Source organism: Lagopus muta, chromosome 6, assembly GCF_023343835.1.
Source record: "Lagopus muta isolate bLagMut1 chromosome 6, bLagMut1 primary, whole genome shotgun sequence".
Lineage (NCBI taxonomy): Eukaryota > Metazoa > Chordata > Aves > Galliformes > Phasianidae > Lagopus > Lagopus muta.
The window spans coordinates 7534652-7559453 of NC_064438.1; the positions used below are offsets into that span (position 1 = coordinate 7534652).

At 41.3% G+C, this 24802-nt stretch overlaps 1 protein-coding gene across 3 annotated transcripts in view; it reads right to left on the reverse strand.

The window, feature by feature from the left end:
- Window positions 1-8280, reverse strand: part of ARNTL (aryl hydrocarbon receptor nuclear translocator like) — a 46299-nt gene extending 38019 nt beyond the window's left edge. For 2 of the 3 annotated variants that reach the window (XM_048950278.1, XM_048950275.1), the window contains exon 1: window positions 8027-8145. The gene's annotated coding sequence lies outside the window, so the exon portion shown is untranslated. Of the gene's footprint in view, window positions 1-8026; window positions 8146-8195 lie in introns of those variants that run through there. The other variant, XM_048950276.1, reaches the window with a different exon arrangement.
- Between the last annotated feature and the right edge of the window lie 16522 nt (window positions 8281-24802).

Below are 24802 nucleotides of genomic sequence, written 5' to 3' on the forward strand. Positions count from 1 at the left end.
AAAAGTAAAAACCTCTTCATTTTTTTGGCTTCTAGTTATCAGTATCAAAACCAGACTTCTGATTTTTTGATAACACATTCCATTTCATGTAGGAGATGAATCAACATGGCTTAATGCAAAAAATATTCTGTCACAGCTGCTCTTCTTTTACACCAAGGTTGTAGTGTAACATACATAAAACAGCACTCCTCATAGTCAGCGCTCATCGCACCTGACCTTCAGGCCCACTCACTTGCAGAACTGCACCATCTCCTAGCCTACAAAGGCACAAGTGGTTCTGAAGCCACAAGGTACAGTATCAATGAACTGAGTAATCTCAGATCAATCTTTGGGTGGGGTGAGGAGCTACCTTCAAGCCAAATCAGATTCCCCCAGTCAGTATATTTGCTCAAATACGTGCCAGCACAGAGAAGAGGGACAAAATGCAAATATGGAGATAGAATCATAGAATCATCAAGGCTGGAAAAGACCTCTACGATCATCTAGTCCAAGTGCCAACTCATCACCACTATGCCAACTAAACCACTTCCCTCAGTGCCACATCTACATGCTCCTTGAACATCTCTGGAGATGGTGATTCCACCACTTCCTGGGGCAGTCTGGTCCAATGCATTAAAACTTAGCCAGGGAAGGAGATGGATTGCCTTCGTCAATAGCAATCCAGTTCAAATGATCGTGAAAGTAACAGTACAAGTATATCCAGCTGTCTACAAATGTGGCAACGGATTCATGTCCTGTAGGACCTACAGAGCTAAATGCTGGATACCAAAAGCTGAGAATCTTTCTTTGATCATAGGTTTTTAACTTTTTTTACTGTGCAAGTAACTGAACACAATCCTGGTGATCACAGAATCACAGAGTATCCCATGTTGGAAGGGGAATCACAAGGATCATTAAGCTCAACTGCACTGAACAGTGGCATTTCCCACACAGGTCCATGAAAGATTTCAAACATACATACACTGGTAGTTAGTTTTCTTGGTTTCTGGGTTGGGGCCATATGAGTATAGTACAAAAACGTTCTTAAAGTTTGTTGAGAACACAGTGTTGCTATTGTTTTTTTGGGGTTTTTTTGTTTTTTCGTTTTGTTTTTTTTTTTAACTCATTGAATTAATTTCATTTATAACAAGCCAATTTCAAACCTAAATGCAAGGATTACATGGCACAGCTTGACAGCTTGGCAACACAATACATTGGAATAGGCAACAGAGGAACAGATAAGCAAGCTTGCTGATGACACAAAGCTCGGAAGAGAGGCTGACACACTGGAGAACTGGGCAGGAAGGAACCTGATCAAGTTCTACTAGAGCAAGTGCAGAGTCCTGCTCCTGGGGATGAATAACTGCATGCATCACTACAGATTAGGGGCCGACCTGCCAGAGAGGAGCTCTGCAGAGGATCTCTGCAGAGAAGGAGCTGGGTGTTCCTGTGGACAACAGGTTGGCCACAAGTCAGCAGTGTACCTTTGTGGCCAAAAAGATCAATGGATCCTCATTACAAAGAGCGTGTCCAGGAGGTCAAGGGAAGTGATCCTCCCCCTCTACTCTGCCCTGGTGAGGCCACATTTAGAATATTATGTCCAGTTCTGGCCTCCCCAGTTCAAAAAAGACAGGGATCTCCTAGGAGAATTCCTGCAGGGGGTGACAAAGATGATTAAGGACCTGCAGCATTTCCTGTGCGAGGAAAGGCTGAGTAACCTGGGTCTGTCCAGCTTGGGGAAAAGAAGACTGAGAGGAGATTTAATAAATGTTTATAAATATCTAAAGAAAGTTGGGAGGCAAATGGATGAGGCCAGGCTCTTCCAGGTGCTGTGTAGCAATAGAACAAGGAGTAACAGCCTAAAGCTTGTACACAGAAAGTTCCATGCAAACATGCGGAAGAAGTTCTTTACTGCAAGGGTGCCAGAGTGCTGGAACAGGCTGCACAGAGAGGTGGTAGAGTCTCCTTCCACAGAGATATTCAAGACCTGCCTGTATGCTGACCTGTGCGACCTGCTGTAGTGTGTCTGCTTTAGCAGGGGGGTTGGACTCCATGATCTCTTGAGGTCCCTTCTAACCCCTACAATTCTGTGATTCTGTTATTCCTGTTTCCAAGTAAACCATTCTAAAACCACAAACAGAAAAACCTGACACTGAAAGAAGGTTAGAAAATGCATTCTAACACAAACCTCAAAGGCTAACATCTGTTTTTTTTTGTTTTGTTTTGTTTTTGTAATATATTCTTATTGTAGATTTCATCTCTGAGAGATGAGGCCATTCAAGACTACGGGCAAAACAAACAGTACTTTAACAGGTGGAATGGAAATGCTGAGTCACAGCTTGAAGCAGTGATGGAGCAGCTGGTGGGAAGGCAGGGCCAACCCAGGGGAGCTCAGCTACATACAGTGCACCTCAGTGACTGGAAGGGATGGAGTCAGGATCTACTCCTTCCCAGACCTCATTTAAGGGTTGGCAGCGGAAGCAATGGGAGATTGCTGGTGATTCCTGTGTACCTGAAGCCTTATGAAGGTAAGCAACTTCTTTCCTTTATTTCTGAGCCCACAGCTGTTGAATTTGAGCAAATCCTCACTTACACAGCCTAGGGCCTTGCTACTCTGCTGTCGTTGCTGCATCTTCTATCACATTACAAAAGGTTATATTACAACTAATATAACAAGAGTCAAACTGCAACTTAAAGCCCCAATTTCAGAAGGATTTAAAATATAGTTATCAAAACCTCTCAAACGGCAAGAATATAAACAGAACTTGAGCCAAAACCGTCCTGCTACACTCTCAACACAACTACAGTACACAGATGCAACATGAAGAATACAAGATTATTACTTTTTAATACATATTTTTATTTCAAATTACAAGGGAAGTACTGAATTTCTTAAAGGTCTGTGAAAAATGCATACGATACTAAAAAATCTATTCATAACAAAACAGAAACAAAACAGATCAAGGAAACAAAAGAAGTTCTGAAGACAGAAACAAAATATTTATTAAAAAAAAAAAAGCAAATTATATTAGGTTTATTTTCTCCTGCCTTTTTGATGTATAGCCACACTCTGTCCATTACTATTCTGCAATACAGCACTATTTGGTGGATTCTACCAAGTTCCTTCAGATCTTCTTGGTTTTGTATAAGACAAAGTTGAAAAGGCAAAGCCACCTCTGCAGAAATTTCCAAGATAGAGACTACTTCAAACCAAGAATAATATTTAATTGAGTCTTCTGATAGTTCTACTTCATTCTCCCCCAAACCTTAAATGAGGAAGACTAACTTCGGGGTTTTCAGGATAGTCTTTTATCAGGACCACGTGCAGTCCTTAAAATACATGGATTCCACTGAGATAAGAAGACAAGCTGATCCATCTGCATAAGTGTATGTGACTTACTAGGAAATGCTTTCCTATTAAAGTGCTTTGAGAGACATGATGCCAATACATGCTGCTTAGGAACGGCCAAACATATCCTCCCTAGTGCTACAGCAACTGCTCAGTGGGAGATACATTTCTGTCACAGCCACACCAAGTAAGAGCCACTGAGGATTCAGTGGTATGTTTGCTCTTCCCAAGGTGCTGCTGAATTGCCTTGTATCTGTGAAAAATGTAAGCCTACTAACATTTGTAAGGAAAATATTGTCAAAACAAACATAAGAACTACAACCATCTTCCTCAAATGCCGACATTCATGTAGATGGGTTTCTTTTTAAGTGAGTGGAGAATGTAAGCATCTCACACCACAAGAAATGTGGCATGCTGTTTCACCATTCCAAATCCTGCCAGTGATATTTCTTGCTCTATAAGTAGCCTACTGGCACCATTCCTACAGAAGGCCAATCTACAAAGCCACAGCATGGCATCAGCTCAGGGTCACAAGCTGTTCTGACACCAGCAGCTGACCTAGAAGAGTGTCTGACATCAGAGACATTGAATAACAGCTTCTCAAATGGCAGGAGACTGAAAAGGTTACAAATTCTGTACGCATTGGCTAAGAAATACCTTTCTGCACTGCAGAACTGAACATAGAGAAAGGTGAATTTTTGCAGGCATGTAAGGGCTAAGAAACAGTTCTTCACTATGCAAGCAGAGAAGGCACTATCAGTCAGTTCTTGAATTAAACTACACAAGTACAACAAGAATTTTACTAACAGCTAAAATAAGTTCAAAATAATATTGAATGCAACAGAAAACATTGATCTTCCATGGGACAAAGACTGAACTGCCAGGCTATTTTTCAGATAATGAATATTACAGACTACCAAAGCCAGAAGGTGCTGTTTTGATCTGCATTCTTCTGCTGAACAGATTAAAAAAAGAAATTACATTTCTCAACATCTGGTGAAAGATCAGGTTTCCAAGGAGATGAAGTCTGGGCCTTGGCTAAGTAGCCTTATTGCATTTTTCCAAAGAACTGAGGTTAAAAAAGAAAAAGAAAACAAACACAGGTGCAAGATGGAGTTCATGCAAGTGAGCTATCCATCTCGTTCAGCATGAAGTTCTACCAAATATATAGCACAGGTTTTTTGACAATATGCAAAGTGATTAAATGCTGATAAAAACTATTAGACATTCAAAACAGATTGCTTCTTCCGTGCCACCAAAAATAATAAGACTTGACACAAGACTTACATTGGCTTTCTAAATAACTCAACACACTAACTCTTCCAAGAAAAAATAACTTCATGTCATTAGATGCATCATTCTGTGCTCTGTTTCAGTCTTGTGTGTTACACACATTAACCACAGGAGCATACGGAATTTATACACAGACTTCTCAGTTTGTTTTGCTGCTGCTTAAACTGTGCAAGAGATCACCTTGCATTTTGTTCAGCTATACCTGGAGTATATTTGTGAATATAGTGCAAGAAAACCAGAGCATACCTCTGCTCTGTGTTTTCACTACCTAAACCTACAGCATCCCTTACAAACACTGAAAAACCCACACCAGAAGCTTCTCCAATGCTTTTAAAGCTGCAACAACTACTTTGCTTCTTTAAGTACCTCCAAAACACTGACCCTGACTTCCACAGAATGATCAGAGATTTCAGAAACTAACTGTAAAGACCAATGCCCAGTTCATCAAGTTCAGTATTGCATTCATCTAAATTATTTTAGTCTCAAGTTTTCTATGAATAATAACAAGGTGAAAGTTTCAAACTGCATGTAAGGTTGTTAAGTACTGAAACTTTAAGTATTCCTTGTTTTGTAATCTGACTGCAAACAAGGAAGGTACACAACCTTAAAAATATGTATTTAGTGTGATCCTTTATCATTAGCGTACACCTTTACATGTTTTCTGAAGAAGACAATTGTCCTCAGCTTATCAGAGAACTCTGCACTTGCTTACACTGAAAGATATAACTAGAAGCTTTTCACTTCTTTTCTACTCTTTCAGAATGGCAAAACTGATGATAACTGATAATAGAGGTTAAAAGTCAAAAGCATACAAGTTCTGTAACAAAAGAAAGCCTCTGAGGGATCCACCAAACTCAGTGTTTTGGCCTGACAACTTTATTCCTTCCAGTTTTCCTGCACTCCTGTCAAACCATTAGCACACAGACAACCAGCTCCATGCTGGAAAGAAAATACTGGTCAAGTGTGAAACAGTGCTTATGTATTACCTAAACTAATTAGCCTACATGTCTCTATGCCTTTCCAGTTTGCTTGATTGCAATTTGCTTTTAGAAATGGTTTTACTCATTTGCATCACACAGGCAGCAGCTATCGTATTAGGTCTCATCTTTGATATCACAGCCTTGGATAGTGATGAGGAACTGCATGTAACAAAGCTCTGCCAAGTGAATCCAATGAATGTTCATTTGTTCCCTTTTCCGGTCTCCCCAAAAAATCCTTGAGAGCAGGTATTTGGTGGGAAAAGAAGCCTTAAATAATCTGGCCCTACAAATATCGCCATCCTAATATCCCCCTAGCAAATGGTCCCCAAGCACAGAACATTTCTTGGTGGCTGGTAGTGGCAGTGCTCTGGCAGCAGGCCCTCCTTAGCCTTAGCCTTGTCTTTGTGAAAGCCCAGCAGCAGGTAGGAGATTTACTGACACTCCTGTACCATACAGCAGTCCCAGCAGGAACACAGGGCATCTTTTCTTAAGTTTCTCCGGTACCTGTAGAGGCAGCACCCCAAGGTATCCCTTGCACAGATGCAGAGTCCTCTCTGCTCCATCCACCACAGTTATAATGAGGGTAGACTACGGACATGCGCAATATGAAAAAGAACAGAATAATAACTGCACAGAATGGCTTGGTCTAGAAGGAACCTCAAGGATCAAGTTCCAACCCCCTTAGAAGGTTGCCAACCACTACACCAAGCATGAGATCAGTCTGCTCAGGGCCCCGTCCAACCTGAACACCTCCAGAGACAGAGCATCCACATTCATTTTGGGCAGCCTGTTCCAGCACCCCAGCCTCCTCTCAGAAAAAAACTTCCCTTGATATCTTATGTAAATCTTCCCTTTAGTTTAAACCATTTAAACTATGGTTTAAATGGTTTAAAACCTTTAGTTTAGTTTAAAAGCTTTAGTTTAAAACCATTCTCCCTTGGCTGATTACTATCTACCTGTGTTAAAAGTTGTTTTCCCTCCTGTTAATAAGCTTCCTTTAGATATTGGAAGGCCAGAGTGAGGTCTTCTCCAGACTGACCAAGTTCAACTCCTTCAGCCTTTGTAGGAGAGGTGCTCCAGCCCGTGGACCATCCTGGCAGCCCTCTTCTGGACCTTCTCTAAAAGCTCCACATCTTTCCTGCGTTGAGGGCCTCAGACTTGGATGCAATGCTCCATGAAACAGCACCAGATTCTACTGTTATTTCACAGTCCATTTCCACATGGGAGACATAGAATCACAAATGGCCACAGGAAGCACCAGCCCACAAAGCCCAGAAGTAGTAAAGGTTTTCTCCTATAGGTGAATATGGTTTAAAATATCCAGGTGAGAGCCCTCCAGCTACTGCCAGTTGAAAGAGCCACTTGCATATCCCTAGAACATAGCATGCACACATTCTTTGGGGGCAGAGTTTAACTTCAGCAGTCTGCAGGACGCTGAGCACAGAACGAGCACCAGCCAATGGAAACCAACCAGCCTTCCTTCCTCCCCTGCAAACAGCTACAGCCTGGGCACTACCAGCTGCTCCCCTCTAGAATTCTTGCTGGTAAAAGAGAACCAAACAGGTATGGATGGGCGCTTGATTGAACCTACTGGAAAGAAACTGTAATGAAATTTCAATCTGAATGCCTGCAGACCAAGGTTTGGAAAATAAAATTCTACTTAGAGCCTTTTACAAAGATTTGATTCAGTAATCATTTAAAAACGTGAGCAGTATCAGCAGTTGAGCCTTTTCACCAAAGAGACCAAGCAAATATTTAGAAGTCACGACAGGCATCTTCTCCTCAGAAGCACACAAGCACACCCACTTGTTTCCTCACCGTTATTTCGGAGCGTCAAACCCTTTCCAGAACTGTCACCATTGAAGCACTGGAGTAACAGAAACCTCAACTGCTGAGAAGGCAGCCCGATTCCATAGATACACACACAACCGCGATCTCGGGAAGACGTTCCCGGCATCCGCGGTCCGAGCAGAGCGCGGCTTTTCGGCGGGCAGCACAGAGCCGTCCCGCAGCTGCCCCGAGCCCGCGCGGTGCGACCGGCCTGCCCCGAGCACAAGGAGCCCGCGGGTACCGCCATCGCTCGGGTCTTCGGTAGCGCGTTCCTGGGGCCCCGCTTTGCCGCAGGGCGCCGGGTTTGCCGCGAGACCCCAGGGCACGAGGGCAGGCGGAGGGATCCGGGCGGGGAAGGGCACTGTGCCTCCCCTCCCTCCTTCCCGGCCCGGATCTGCCCTGGGGCCGACTGCCACCCCGCCGCCTCCGGCTCCCATCAGGGCGGCCCGCTCTACCCGCAGCGCTCGCCCGGCGGGTACAGCCCCCAGCCCGGCCCGCTCGCCCCGGGAAACCTCTCCCCTAGCCCGCCCGGGGCCGCCCGTTAGCGCCCCCCCCCCCCCCCAGCGGCCGCCCACCGCCCGCTGCCGCCGCTCACCGCCAGCGCCGCGCGCCCCCTCGCCGCGCCGCACCCGGGGTGGGAGGGGGGGAGGGGGTCGCCGTCCCTCGGCAACGTCGCGGCGCGCTCGGAGCGGCACCCGCCGCAGGCAGCCCCCGTCCCTGACCTACTTTCCGCCTGGCTTGCCACCCAACGGCGCACCACTAACCTACTTTCCAGCCAATGGCACCCTCCTCCGGCCCCGGACCGGACGCGCCCGCCCGCCAACGGGAGAGCGGCTCCAGGACGGCCTCGTCCAATGGGCGGCCGGAAACGGGGCGACGCCCGCCCTCCTGAGCGGCAGCTAATCCGCGGGCCCTCGCGGCGTGACAGCCAATCGGAGAGGCGGCCGGGAGTTTTGATTCCGCCCCCCGGCGGCAGGCAAGGAGTCCCGGATGTGGCGCTGGTGGCTGCCACAGCCGTCGGTGGCGAGAGGCTCGTGGAGCCGCCTCATCACGCCGAGACTTTCCCGCCTTTCTGCATCGCTCTCGCCCTGACTTCGCCTCAGGGCGGCGTGCTCAGCGCCGCGTTGTCACCGCGCGGTTCTCCCCGGCCTCAGGGGCGAGACGAGGGCGTTACGATCCCGTTCTTCTCAGCCCTGCGCCCGCTCCGCTGCCTCCGCGTGCACCTCTGCGGCGCTGCACGGCGCACGCGGACCCCGGGGAGCCCTCGTGGGGCGGCGTGCGCAGCGCTGCCGTAAGTGCGCACGCACCCCCGGGGTCGTGCCGTGCGATAGCGTTATTCTGCAGGAGGAGAAGGTCAGCAGTGGAACGTCGCGCGGCCATCTAACGCGGCGCTGGGCGGCTAAATTTAGACCATCCTCACAACAGTGCTGGCGTGCGGAGCGGATGTGTTGCAAGAAAGTAATCGCAACAAGGCTGCTCTCAAATGCAAACGTGGCCCAAGCGTGGTGGCTTTGTTGCTACATCCGATTAGCGTTGCCACATTGTAATTGCCCCAACTTTTCCCGTCTTGTGGTGCCACGCCTTCATTTGGTTTACCTTTACCAACGCACCACCCCGCAGAAGCTTGGGCTGTGGTCATCGCACTGTGAGCTCGTCCCAAGGGCAGCCCTCAGGGCTGGTTTCCGCCTAGCTGTGACTAAATGCGGTCAGCAGGTGGCACCTGCTGGGCACAGGCTTGCCGGTCGGGTCAGAACGTTCGGATTCAGCACGATAGCGTAAGTGAGGAGTATTAGCCAGACCGAAATAAATACCATGAAAGAAAAAGACTAAAAATGCATATTTTATACTGGATATAAAAGAAGTTTTTTTAAAGTGCGGGTGGTGTGGCACCTGTTGCCCAGAGATATGGTAGAAGCCCAGTCCCCAGGTACACTCACGGTCAGACTGGTTGAGACTCTGAGCAACCTGGCCTCACTGTGGTGTCCCTGTTCATAAAATTATAGAATTGTTCAGATTGGAAAGGACCGTAAAGATCACCCAGTCCAGCTGCAGCCTAACCATACTGCCCTAACTAACAGCCCTCTGCTAAATCATGTCCCTGAGCACCACATCCAAACGGTTTTTAAACACATCCAGTGATGGTGACTCAACCATCTCCCTGGGGAGATAGTTAAGCACTATTCCAGTGCTTAACTACCCTTTCCGTGAAGAACTTTTTTCTAATATCCAACCTAAACTTACCCTGACACAACTTGAGGCCATTTCCTCTCATCCTGTCACCTGTCACCAGTGAGAAGAGACCAGCCCCACTCTTGCTGTAAGCACCTTTCAGATATTGGAAGAGAGCAGTAAAGTCTCCCCTCAGTCTCCTTTTCCCCAGACTAAATAGCCCCAGTCTCTCCTCATAGGGCACATTCTCCAAGCCCTTCACGAGCCTTGCTGCCCTTGTTTGGACCTGCTCCGGCATCTCAGTGTACTTCCTGTACTGCAGTGCCCAAAACTGAACACAGTACTGAAGGTGAGGCCTCACCAGTGCTGAGTACAGGGGCAAGATGACTTCCCTAGACCTGCTCACCACACCATTACTGAAACAAGCCAGGATGCCTTCTTGGCCACCTGGGCATACTGGTGGCTCATATTCAGCCAACTGTCCATCAGTACACCAAGGTCTCTTTCCATCAGGCAGCTTTCCAGCCACTTCTCCTCAAGCCTGGAGTTGGACTAGATGGCCTTTAAAAGTCCATTCCAACACAAATGACTCTATCATTCTATCATCTTCTTTTAGCAACCATTCTACTGTTCAGATTTGGTTTAGCGCACAGAAGTTTTGGAGGTGGAGAAATCTCCTTGACTACTTCTTTCTCACAAGTCTTCATAGTTTTCGTTGTTGTTTCTACCCACCTGTAGAAATCATCTTCCTGTTGCATTCAGTCACACACTGTCTGCCTTAATGAGCCCAGTAACTGTTGTAGGGCCTGATGCCAAGAGTAAGGATCTTTTGTTATTTCTGTAGGAAAGCAGCTTAGCAGGCCATATGTCATATTTCCCAGTAAATGATTGTTTTGAATTGTTTCTATTAATGAGATATTAAAGGAAATAACAGCATCTGGTTGATCAAATTCTGGTTTTCAGCATATGATAATGTATACCAATCCTGTTCTGCTGCATTCTTTAAAATAAATTTCATCTTTAAGTTCAATGCAGGAAAATTCTCTGTGTAGTTTAATAAGGCATTTTATAACTAACTGTTACAACCTTAACAGGCTGTAACAAAGGTACAAAGATTATCACCAAAGAGCTTAGAAATCACAAGTTGAATCTTAGTGTGAAGTGAGCTCTTTTCCAATCACCAGGAAAGTGTCTTCATCACTCTTCCAGCATGTGTTTATATATTGCAGAAAGTAGAGGTAAAGCTTAGTGCACAGGTTAGGCACAGGTAGGGTGGTTTTTTTTTCCCCATAAAGGGTCATCCTTGAAGAAACACTTGAATCTGAGACGATACCATAGACTGTGGAATCTGCTAGAAAGACCAGCTCCATCATGTCCTCTGCCCGGGGCACTGTGCACATACGCTTCTATTTCCATAGCAGAAGCATTTCCTCAGCCAATCAATTGCTGATACGATTCATTTTCTGAATTTAGGTTGTTTTTAAAGAAGGCAGTAAATTATGCCTTAATTAGGAACTTAGCTGCCTCCTTAACTATATAATAGTAAATGGTCACACTATGCTTACACATCAAAACTTGGGCTTATATCTGGTTTCAAATTATGATGTAGAAATGGGAGAAGAGCCTGCTATGTGGTGATTGCACTGAAAACTGTGATTATTAACAGACTGTTGGAACAACTAGCCTGTATCTCAACGCACTGATTTTCACTACCGTATTAAATTTGAATGCTAGGAAAGTAACCACTTTCCTAGCTGAGATTTTTGACTTTGTATCAAGGAGCATAGGGGTTATGTTCTTCATTAAACCAAATCTACCTAGGAAATAACAGGGCTTTTTATCAGTGGTTTCACTTCAGAATCTGCAACTTTTCCTCCTTCTTCTTTTTTTAATCTAGATATCTGGTTACATGCAAAAAGGAGTCTATTTTCTCAAATGATAGCCCAAATCCTGCTAGCTTTTTTTCCCGCCCTTCAAACAGTCACTGATAATGTCTCTGGAATAACAGCAGATTTTTAAAAGTTCAGAAGTAGCCTGCCAAATTATTTCCTTGATGTTTTAGTTATGTTTTCTCTGAAACATGATTCACAACCCCAATTAGAGATATCAAGGGAGACACTTATCTGAGTCTTTGGAGCATGGGTTTTTGTGATATAGTTTGGAGATACTATTTTACAGGTTTATTTTTTACTGTATTCAAAAATATGTCCAAGATACACTACATGTATTTGCACTTAACTATGGATCTAGGAAGGGAAGGGAAGAGAAGGGGAGGGGAAAAGGGAAAGGGAAAAGGAAAAGGAAAGGGAAAAGGAGGTCTTACTCAGCCATTGATTTCAGCCCTGGTATCTCCAAAAACACAAATTAATATTCTGAGACTCCATAGGAGTCTCGCAAGAATTGGCAGTCCAGTATCTGGCAGCATAACAAGAACAGGAAGAAGAATCTAAGGAGGAAAATGAGATTAAGGCCTGAGAATTAAGAAAATCAAGTACTCTCTGCAATATTTGTTCTTTTTTTTTTTTTTGTGGAAGGCCAGGGATGAACTTGTATTTTTATCTGGATTCGAGCATAATGGAGGCCATAGATCTTTCAGGTTTTTTTTACTTCTTTAAAGTATATGGAATTTCACTAGTATTTCAGAGACTAGAAGTGTCTAAACTGAAGAAAAGATGCAAATTCTAAATATTTTAATGTTAGTGATAAAATGTTTTAAATTTGAAATCTTAAAGGCTACATAATGACAACCTCTTTAAGTAGCAACACTTTTCAGTTGGGGATTTCCTTCTTGTTTTTTGTTTTTTTTTGCCTGAAACTTTATCAAAACATTGAATAAAATTTAATTTACCATCATTGTTGATAAATAATAAATGTCTAACTATTGTTGCGGCAATTTTGATTCAACACTCTATTACTTTCTTTTATAAATGTATAAACAAAGGGGTAGTAAGATTCTTGCCTCCCCACAATAAAAAGAACTTCTAGCAGCTATTTTGTTTAAACTGAATTAAACTAAAGATGCTCTTGAAATTGCTGGCTTCATTTCTCTGTGGCTTATTAAGTACAATAAAACCAAACATGACATTACTGTCTTTTCTTGGGAGAGGATAATTTTTTTTAAGCTTCATTTAAGAGTATCACAGGATAGCTGCAGCAAGGCAGTCCATATTCAGCTTTGACTGGACATGAAGTTACAAGTATCAATGTGAGGGGGGGGAAGCAACAAGAAGGATTTTCCTACTAAGCATGAACTGAACAACAACAAAAAAACTTTTTAACATACCCTGATTCGATTTGATTATTTTAAAGGATGATTAAGAAGCAGATTCAGTTGAAGAGAAAGGGATTGCTGGAGTTGTAAACGTCATTTAAATATATGAAAGATCTTCCTTATAAAAAAAAAAGGTAATGAACAGTCTCAAAATGTATTACTTAACAAGTATAATGACCTCTCTTTCACAGATAGGAAGGACAGGCCTGGAGACTGAATGAGCTGGCCAGCGTTACACCCGCATACTAAGTCAGGTGCAAAGCCACAGTTGCAACTGGAATTCCTTGCTGACAGCTTTCTGAGGAGTCTGGTAAGCCACTCAGCACCTCTGGTTTATTTTATCATATCTCACAAAATGTTTTAGTTATTTTCCAAATACATGGACAACATGGTGCTTGCAACACATATTCTGACAAGAAGCTATGAAATATTTAACAACTAGAGGCTTGGGTCTATTTCATTTATGCTCATAAAATAAATGAAAGCAGAACAGTTAAAAACCCACAATTTTATTTGCAGATGGTATAAATAAAATTAATTGAAATTAAATTCAATTCCTTTAGCATTTCTATATTGACAAGCCATAATATGACAGTGGGACAGTGATTTTTTTTTTTCCCACATTTAATCTTGTAAATATACTAGAACTTAATCTGACATTATTAATTCTTAAACAGTCAGAACTTGGAATTGATTTCACACTGATTCCATTAGGCATTTGGAGTAAGGCCTATGAGGTTAAGCACGTCATAGGCTATACTTCCCCTCAACATTACATGTATCTGTACTCCTCACAGTGTATTAAAGTAACGTGCTTTCTTGGTTATGATTGGCTGCATGCAGGAGATATCTTTTAAAGCAGAGGAGCAGTGAGTCTTATATGTTCACAGTAAGTTTTGATTTCTCCATTGTCTACAGATAAATGTTAATTAAGTAGTCTATTAATATTGCATTGTTGCATAATAATGTTAGAGAAACAATCTTTTTGTTAACAGAGAAGATATTTTTAAAACAGCAAAATTGGACTATTTCTGGGGCTTGCTGGTATATCAGTAGATGTGCCTGATGTGTTGTATATTGGGAAGCTGGGAGAACTATTTCTTATTAGTTCACATAGACAGGAAGTATGTGGGGAAGGTTTCCTTCTTGTTCTTAGTTTTCCTGAGTCCCAGGAGTTATTCAACCAAGGATGTGAACCACAAAACAGACTACAAGTGATTTTTTGACTGTAGCATGAAAACAACAAATACTTTCTGAAGACTGAATAGTCAAATAATTTGATACTTTCGTTCTGCTGCAGATTTTTCTTAGAGAATAACAACTCTGGGAATATTTGATAATGCGAAGTCTTAATGCTTGGCTGTCCTATCTTTTGGCTTGCCTGGGCTGTGCTGAGTGAAAAGGAACCAACTTGGGCTGCACATATGTACTCCAAAAATTATGTCTTCTATTTGCTTACATGGAAATGATGCAAAGAGTGCAATGATATATAAGAACAAATTCTCAGCTACATAACACTATTGTCCCACATAGTCTACCATTAACTATGCATTTTTGTCAGCAATGAACAAAAGCCTTCATGCTGTACTTGTAAAAACCTGTACCAGCAGAGATGACCCATGGTCACTGTTGTCACTGCTGAAATGCACCACCCACTGCCTCACGGTGCTCACATCCACTGGTTGGTCTCTACAAACATTCAACAAGTGTCAATAGATGTTAATGGGGGCCATTTTTTCTGCTTGGAAGTATTCAATTCCACCCCTTTGCTTGATATGTACTTCCGTGACAGGCACCATTTTGTCAGAGTGCCCCTCTGCTGCCACCTGTCACATTGCAACAAAATGGAATATTGGTGAGAAGGTTCCACCCCTACTGCCATCCCACCAGCTTCCACCTCCAAGTCAGAGGCCAACATGTCAGGGCTGGGGATGACTGCAGTGTTGGCTGGGGTGGGCTGTGGCCATGAGTTGGCATGAAATGTGAAGTTTATAGAAGATACAGTATCTTACTCATCAGCTGTTCTATTTAAGCCCTGTTCAGCATGTGAACTTTCATTTTGTGACCTACTTGGACAGTAGCTGGCACATTATAATGGGATGTTAGCTGGCATCTTTACAATTGCATAATCAACGGATATCAAGATGTTACAATATAATCAAGAGAGTTAGGCAAAGTGGACAATGATAACAAAAGAGAATAAAATGGGAGGCTTACCCTTCAGCTGGGCTCACCGCAAAACACCAATAGAGGCAATCTCCAGAAGAGATCCTTCCCCTCTGGTAGCCAGCTCTTAAATAGGTCTAGGAGGGGTGCAGCCTGGCTCCACCCCTTCTGGCAGCACAGGTGAATTGCCTTCACCTGTGCTCCTCTGGCTGACTCATGGCTCGCCTCAGGTGATCAATCAGAGGTTCAGGCCGTGACTTAGTAATTCCCATACAACAATCTAAGGGATACTTAACTGTACTTAGCTGTAAAATCCATTCTCATCCTTGTGCTCAGTCTTTCTTAGTTCTAAGTTCTTTCTTAGTGTGTTGTTTTTTCTCATATACATTTTCTGACAGTTTTATGTTAAAATAAAGGCCACTGTATAAACAGCATTGAGGTTAGCCCATAGTTATGTTTTGCTATGCTGTGATGTGATCAAAATATATATGTATGTGTGTGTACACACACACACAGCAAATGCCATTAAATGGATGTGGCATTTCAGTGCCTGAAAAAGGCAACAAAAATGAATCCACAGTAACATATGTTGGGGATAAATTTCAGAGACTAGTGCAAATAACAGAAAAGACTATATATTAATCAATTATACACACAGCTACATATATAAGCTATACACAAGCTATATATATATGAGGTAGAGCTACTTGAAAATATTTACACTTAATAAATATCAAGTGGATGCCAAGCTGCGATCTAATTCCAGAATCAAGTAATTACACAAATAAATTGCAAATTGCCATACAGTTTTAGAACTTCATCTGCCCCTTCATGTAGAGGAATTAAGTTTTGGTGGATGTTAAATCCCAGTCATCTCTAAAAAGATCATATATTGATGGCAGAGAATAAAGGTAACTTTTCCAAAAGAATCTTTGGAGAAAGATTGGTGAGGAAAAAGGACAAAATATGGGCACTGCCTGAATATGGCAGGCACTGGATCCTTGCACCAAATACAAAGTGAAGCTACGTGTCCAGACAGATTACCATGCTTTTCCCTGCCCTTCCTCATGTTTATAGGCCATCCCTGGGCTCCACCCTGAGCCATGATATAGTCACTTGACTTGCATGCTCGAGAGCTATGCACTAGTTTATATGAAGAGTGGGAACTGAAGTTGCAGATACCAGAATGTCGTACTGATGAGTATTAGTGTGGTATGTGTAATTTGACTCTTTTTTCTCAGTAGGAAAATCCTGGCTTGGAAGGGTAGAATTTAACAAAAACGTTGCAAAGTATTTTTATTTGGACATTTTATTTTACCCACCAGTGTACTGGCATCCATTTTGTTTTGTATATTTAGCTGACATTGCTTGTTGAAACTGTAACTACCAATGTCACATTAAATAGATTCTCAACCACACTGTTTTAAATGTAGGTATTTAATAAAGGAAGGCAGGAGGACTTTAATCTTCACTTCTCTACCATTAGTGGTAGCCAGGATGTTCTGCATCACATGGTTCATGCAAGTTCTTAGAGTCACTCTTTTCTACTTTCATGCTGGATTTGCAGAAAGAGCAAAGAGGTGTTATTCAACACTGTAAGATCAGAAAGAATATGAACATAATATGTTATGCTATTCATCCTAGACATACCAAGACCTATCCTTGAATATGTGTAAAGAGACAAGCAAAGCAGAGAATGGGAGATTTTGTCTGGGTAATAGTCATACTGTTCTTAAGTCAGTCCTTTTAACATTTCTTGTGAGTGTAATAATGAAGCCTGTGCCTGGAGTCAGTCAGGATGAATGGAAGAAGACTAAACTGTTCACTTTGCCAGATAATCGGGTATCCTACACACCAATGCTTGGACCAAAGGTTTAGAAGCAATGCATGAGATTACAGGAGACACTAACAGCTTAATGACAGACCAACTTACAACGGCCGAACAAAATCCTGTTCGGAGATTCTTCACAGAATCACAGAATCACACAGAATCACAGAATTGTAGGGGTTGGAAGGGACCTCCAGGGATCATCGTGTCCAACCCCCCTGCCAAAGCAGGTTCCCTACAGCAGGTCGCACAGGTTGGCATCCAGGCAGGTCTTGAACATCTCCAGAGAAGGAGGCTCCACCACCTCCCTGGGCAGCCTGTTCCAGTGCTCCGTCACCCTCACCGTAAAGAAGTTCTTGCTCACATTTGTGCAGAATTTCCTATGCTGCAGTTTCCGGCCGTTTCCCCTTGTCCTGTCTCCACTCACCACTGAAAAGAGTCCGGCCTCGCCATTCTGCCCCCCACACCTTAGATATTTATAGACCTGGATGAGGTCCCCTCTCAGTCTTTTCTCAAGGCTGAACAGACCCAGTTCACTCAGCCTTTGTGTCAAATTTGGTAAGATAACTAGAATGCTCTTCCTTCTACTAAGAGAAATTCTATCCTAAATGTCTTCTCTGAGTTTTTTAGAAGAATTATCATTCTCTTAGTTATTTGCTTTTCTACTGTTATTTATGACTTGATCTTTTAATTAATTCAGACTTGAAGTTGGAAGTAGTGGCTAGGGGTAGCCTATTGTTTTGAATTTCTTTAGGTTTTCTCCCATAATACTTATGTTGTGTCACACTTAATTATGTTGATGATATAATGGAGCAGTCTGTTTTTCCTACGTAACTCTTTAAAATTTGTCTAGGGATATTGCCAAGCCTGTCATAAATAGGAGCTATGCTATCTGTAGTATAATTTTTATTCAAATGTTGTATAATGACTCTGAGTACAGTTTTTACATGCTCTTTTTACTCCACATTTTAATGACCGTTCCCTAACATTTTGTTTATTGTTTAGTATCAGTGGTTGGTTACACAACTTCAAAATCTTTATGAAAAATTGAAAGGCCTTTGACATGGTCCCCCGCCACATCCTTATCTCCAAATTGGAGGGATGTGGATTTGATGGGTGGACCACTCAATGGATAAGAAATCTGTTGAAAGGCTGCAGACAGAGGGTGGTCATCAATGGCTCTGTGTCCGGGTGGAGGCTGGTAACAAGTGGTGTCCCCAGGGGTCTGTCTTGGGACCGGTGCTCTTAACAACTTTATCAGTGGCATCGATGGAATCGAGTGCACCCTCAGCAATTTGCTGATGACACCAAGCTGAGTGGTGCGGTTGGCACGGTGGAAGGAAGGGATGCCATTCAGGGGGACCTCAACAAACTTGAAAAGTGGGCCCAGGTGAACCTGATGAGGTTCAACACGGCAAAGTGCAGAGTTTTGCATTTGGACTGGAGGAATCCCAGGCATCCATACAGACTGGAAGGAGCGGTGCTTGAGAGCAGCCCTGCAGAGAAGGACCTGGGGGTCCTGATGGATGAAAGACTTAACATGAACCAGCAGTGTGCTCTTGCAGCTCTAAAAGCAAATGGTATCCTGAGCTCCATCAGGAGAGGGGTGGCCAGCAGGGACAGGGAGGTGATTGTCCCCCTCTACTCTGCTCTTGTGAGGCCCCATCTGCAGTACTGCGTCCAGGTCTGGAGCCCCCAGTGCAAGAAAGACAGGGAGCTGTTGGAGAGGGTCCAGAGGAGAGCCACAAAGATGAGCAGGGGACTGGAGCACCTCCCCTATGAAGACAGGCTGAGGGAGCTGGGCTTGTTCAGCCTGGAGAAAAGAAGGCTGCGGGGTGACCTCATTGCAGCCTTTCAATACCTAAAGGGAGCCCACAAACAGGAGGGGAATCAACTCTTTGAAAGGGTTGATAACTGCAGGATAAGGGGAAATGGTTTTAAGTTGAGGGAGGGGAGATTTAGGTTGGATGTCAGGGGGAAATTCTTTACAGAGGGAGCGGCAAGCTGCTGGAACAGCTGCCCAGAGAGGTTGTGGATGCCCCATTCCTAGAGGTGTTCAAGGCCAGGTTGGATGGGGTCCTGGGCAGCCTGGTCTGGTATTAAATGGGGAGGTTGGTGGCCCTGCATGTGGCAAGGGGGTTTGGAGATTCATGATCCTTGAGGTTCCTTCCAACCCTGGCCATTCTGTGATTCTGTGATTCTGTATGGCATAAAAAGATCAAGCATGAAACGATTAGTGAAGGTGTATACATATACTCATTACAGCATACATTTTGCTGAAGGTATGAATTGAGTGTGTACTTTTTGCAGATCTGACCTGCAGCTCATGTTATTTGAAATACTCTCCTAAGTGATTTTTGGATCAGACCTTTGAATCAAAAAATGAAATGTTCTTTCATGGTGTGTTTTTTCAGTTTTTATATGTTGCCTTGTGAACTGAATACAAAGCTACTGTTCAAGCTGAAGACATTATCTGTAACCATACAGATCAAGTTATTAGTGAGTAACGAAATGCGCTCCACAAAGGACCCAAATTATTGACAATGCTCCTAGCTTGTCAGTGCACAGTGAGACTCCTTTTGTGTCTTAGTAGTGCATACCTACTTAGAGAGCAAATATTCATTAGCCATGCTAGAAGTTAAGAGAACAATCTCATGCCTAGGCCAGAGAAGAAGGGTATAAGAGATTTACTACAGAGTCATGAAGTTACTTTAGAAGACATCCTTTATTTTCAAAGCAAATTATTTGCTTAAACATTTATGGATCTACATCTCCAACTTTTTATTTAATTTTAATTACACAAAGATAATATTACTTTACTTCTGGCTTTGCTTGAAAGCGTCTTTTCAAATAGTTTTAGTCACTCCAGATTCTCCACTGAAATATGAGATAAAAATACAAATTATTCTCATGCTTTTTTTTGGGATCTGTTGTGGTTTGCCTAGTTATTTTAGATACTAGCTTGAAGTTCAGAGGATAAGTGGACAAAATGCCACAAATAATCAGTTAAGATAATCAGTTATTATATTAATTAGCTGATATGAAGCTTATATTAATATGAAGACTTCTATTTTTTGGCTGCTGTTCAGACATTTCTGCATATTGTGTTTGGTATTTCTTATGAATATTGAATTGGTGACTTCCCAAATACTACTCAAAAAATAATTCATCACACAAAAGGGAAATATGAACTGCAGCCAATATTCACTTAGATCACTAGAAAATGCATTCTTCTATAAATTATATCTCATGTAACCCACAGAGTTCATTTGGATTTTGTAATAAATCGTATTTTTGTGTAATATTTCTAAGATATTACTAGTATTGTAGTGATTAGTATAATGCAGTAGTAACTCTTATTGGGAGTGGGATCTTCAATGCCACATCTTGTATCAGCAAAAAAGACAAAGGCCATATTTTTTTCAAGTCTTCAAGTAGGATAGGAATCCATTCGAATTTCAGGAATTATTCAAGTATTTAGAAAGCACTATTTTATTGAAAGACCATAGTCTATAGTTTTATCTCTGCAACTCATTTCTAGAGTGATAGAATGGGATTTCTTCAAATTTTATCTTGGCTCATTATTAAAATGCCACAGTTTAAGGCATAGGCTTTGGAAATTTCTATAGACATAACAATGAAATTTAGAATAATTACTGTAGTTCAAATGTACCCATAACTGAACATATCTGCTTCTAAAACTGAACAAGAAATTGCAAGAAAACATCCAGATAGTATTTTCATTTTTCATTTCATTTACCTGATCTTGCATTTAAAATGAAGGTAACTGGGGAAAACAGGTGGAACAGCAGGCCATAGATGTCAGAAACAGTGAAAGCATTCCTCATTAATTCAGCTAACACAGGCCCAGAGGATCTCTATTTTTGGTGCACAATTAGTCCCAGTCATGATATGTTGTGTCAGGGATTCCCAGTATCTAAAATACTAATTTTTTTTCAAGTGTAACTACTAGCATTAAAATGGTGTTTCAGCTATCTACAACCCCGGCCATTATAGTCACACTTACAGAAATCTGCAATACATCTATGAGCTAAAAGTTTGTGGTTTTTTTTCTGCAGAATACAAAAAGACAAATGGGCAAAGAAGATAGGGAAAAAAAACATTTGTTGTAAAAGTTTGCAAAATTAATCTATCATTCTTTTCTTGGCCCTGGGAAAGTAAAAATGATGTATCTTACATCTTATATAAAGTCCTAAAGGCCTACAGAAAGCAAATGGTGAAATAGATTTTCTTTAAGGATGTGAAGTCTTATGGAGCCATATGCCTTCACTGCACAGTTTTAAAGCCTACAGGTCTTTGCTGAGCACATTTGAAGAAGTATTTTGATTATTTTGGGCATGTAAATTACTGTGCTTCAAGAGAAGTATTCCTGGCTTGGATGCATTTGGCCTCCCTGGAGCCAGGAGCAGAAGTGAAAGAGATTTCTAATTCTACTAGCCACAAGGCAAAAAGAGACGTGAGGAAGGAGGTCTGTATTAATTTGTCTCATGTTTCTCAGGCTTCGAGACTGAGATAGTTTCTGTTTGGGTGAGGTTAGAACTGATCATAGTGACACATTTTGGCATTTTTTGAGTCACAGCATACGTGTGTAACTTAAGTCATATATTATAAACATATATTTTACTTTATATACGTAATTGCATTTTCCCAGTAGATGTAACTTATCCAGATGTCTTTCTGGAAAAAACATTTCTACTGCTGATGGTCATGGTTTCCTAATTATAGCAAAGAATGTATGCTTTTCCTTTTTTTTTTTTTTTGGCATCTCTTAGGGGATGTACATGTTTAAGGACTGTGATTGTAGCTGTTTAAATAATGGGCTTTTTGCTTTGGCCTGTCACTGAGACAGTCGTTAAACATTCATGCCTTATTTTTACAAGGTAGATAGTTTGATCAATAAATCATCTGCCGAGTGATTGTTTGTCTTGGATACTGTTGAAGCTGGGGCTTTCTGCAGATGATGAGAAAACATTCTTAATGCTAACACAAGTTACTCACATGTCACTGGTTGTTGGTTATATGAGCTTCATAAATACAGTGTTAGTCTAAGAAAATTTCAGCTGGGCTTCCTTTAGTCTTTTCATTTGCATTGTTAATGTTCTTATTCACATAGTACCCATTTTATCCTTATTTTGTTCTTCTTTTAGACTAGTTCAGTTGCACTAAGTGCTTTAAAAACTACCTTTAAAGGCATTTCCCTTTATTTACAGTGATAAAATGCTATATGCTCCTAAGCATTCCGAAGGCTTTGTGGACATGGCTTCCTACACTGTTAATGCAGTTGAGACAGATTCAGCTAGCTTTCATGCGCAGTAAATTCATCATACGTGTATTTTCTGTCTATCAACACCTCTGTTAGGTTGATGTTGGTCTCTGACTAGCTCTTTGTATTTCCATGGTTACTAGTACTCATCACAAAGGTTTTGTTAACCCTCAAAGGCAGAGATATCTTTTTTGATGTAAAAAGCACAAAATAACAAATTAAATTATATATAAAAAAACATTGTCTTAAAGTTCTTATAGAACTTTAAAAAATATGAACTTTTCCCAGTTATTTTGCAATACACTTACAAGGTTCCATTAATGCTGTTAGTCCGTAAAAATGATCTTAAAGCAGATGATTTTCCACGGTGCTCATATACCTTAGCAGTGCTTATCCTAGAATTTCACAGTGGAAAAGAGCTAGAGCTCTTCTTGAGTTTGTGCAAAGTAATCAGTTCACGCGGTCTAGTTCTCGTGATAAGAGTGAAAAAGACTATCATGCTAGCTAGTTTTGTTAAGATTTCTGAATCATGAGGGACATTTTTATGTTTATATATTGGCTTTTTTGTCTTTGGGGAGCAAGTTTTTGAAATGCATACAGGAACCATCTTAAAGAAAGATATGGGAAGGTGGTGTTGTGGCACTGGGATAAAATAAAATAATAGAAGAAATAAAACTTCTGACTGTTATCCTATCTAAGCAGGAGATATTTATCAGCTATCTGAACTTGGGGCTGTCTCTTAAAACTTTCTTAAGCATTTATTGAGATTACAGACAGAAACTTAGGTCAGAATAAGTGGGAAAATATATATATATATATATATATATATATATATATATATATATCTCAAGCAAAAATAAATTATTATTGAATATAATTCTGCAATAAAATAAATGGAAAAATAGGATTATGATTTACTTTTGTTGCATAAATAATTGTGTTTCTCTCTTCTATTCATAAATACTTAAGAATTGATAAGTCAGAATCCAGAGAAATGCTTGCAAGATTGATCTGTGTCCTGTAACCTCCATCAAATTAGTTTATGATGAATTTGGCTATCTTGTGGTTGCAGTGTTCTTGTGTTATTCAATGTATTTCTAAAGTCACCAGTACATACAGAACAGAACAGGAGGGGGCAGAACTGCATCAGTGTAGTCACCAGCATTTCATTTACAGGCATCTATACCCTGTGCTAGAGTGAAAATCAGTGGAAGAATGATCTATGCAAGAGATTTGTTGGTAATTGTAGTTTAACGTTCACCTAAAATCAATTACTCAAATACTCAGAGGCTATTTTCTGCATAGGTCTTTTGTTTCTACAATGCTGCTAATGAAAACTTCTGAAGGGAAAGCTTTCTGGGTTTCAGTAGCAGTGCTAGAAGAGCTGAAGCTTTTAAACAAAGTTAATTACACTATTAAAGGTGACTTTGTGTCGGTGTGTGTGTGTGTGTGTATGTGTGGTTTTTGTTTAACTTCTGTTATCTGTTTCTCTTAGGTTTCTGAAGCATTCAGTTTAGTAGTCCCCTTACTACCTTCTCAGGTTTCAAATGAAATGTTTTAAACCAAATTATCTATTTTTAACAATTTAGTAAAATATTAGCCATATTAGCTATAAAGCAGATTATCATCAGTATTTCTCTTGAAATCTTTAGTGGAATGGAATGCAATAGTTCGTATTTCCTGTACAGATTCTGATCTGAAGGCCACTGAAAGTGGTCTCCCTCAGTGAAACCATGGAATAAAGTTTGGTCTATCAGAATCTCTGTTCCAAAAATATTGTCAGTGCAGATCCTTCTCTCAAGAGTTATTGAACCAGCTTGTGTCAACTGTATGAGAAATTTTGACTGTATTTGACTGATTTATTAGGCAGTATTGACCATTTTGAATTATAAAACTGCCATGATATTGCTGTCATTGCTATTTATGTCCTAATATGAATCAGTTTTTATGGGCTGGGTGATCTCTGTTTTTGAAAGCCATACCACAGTGAGAGCGGACAAACTCCAAAAGTCACTCAGTTATCCCACTGTATATAGGATAGCAACCCTATTACCGTAATTCTGTATCTGTGAGGTACAAATGCAGCTCCTATAATAATGTGATACAATTAGGATCCTTAATATTGAAGCATAGAACCCACCTTCTCCTGTAGAACTGTGCAATAGGATCCAGCTGATCGCTTTGACTGTTATTATATGGGATGACAAATTCAGAAAGCTGAACTGTGTGCAATTTCATGTGACTTGTGTTCTTGCATGTGTTTATTGTTTTGTTTTTGTTGGCTTTGTATGTTCATGTGTGTGTATTCATTGCAGATTTTAGCTCCAAAGTGCACTTTGTGTTTTTGAAGTAAAAATATTGCTAAAACTAAAAAAGAATGCCCTATGTTTCAGTCACATTCACTGGATGTACTTGATACTGGTGTTCCTAGTTGTGTGAGGTGTGGTTGCATGAAAGAAAGTAAAACATATCATGTCAGGCATTTATTAAGGCTTGCATTTTTGCCTTCCATTAAAGTCATAGTTTATTTGGTAGTTCATTTATATAGTGAAACACTACATAGATATACAATAATTAATTGTAGTTTCCAATCTGGAGTTCAGTATCAAATAATTAGAGAGTAATTATTTTTACTCAGATTTTTCTGACTCAG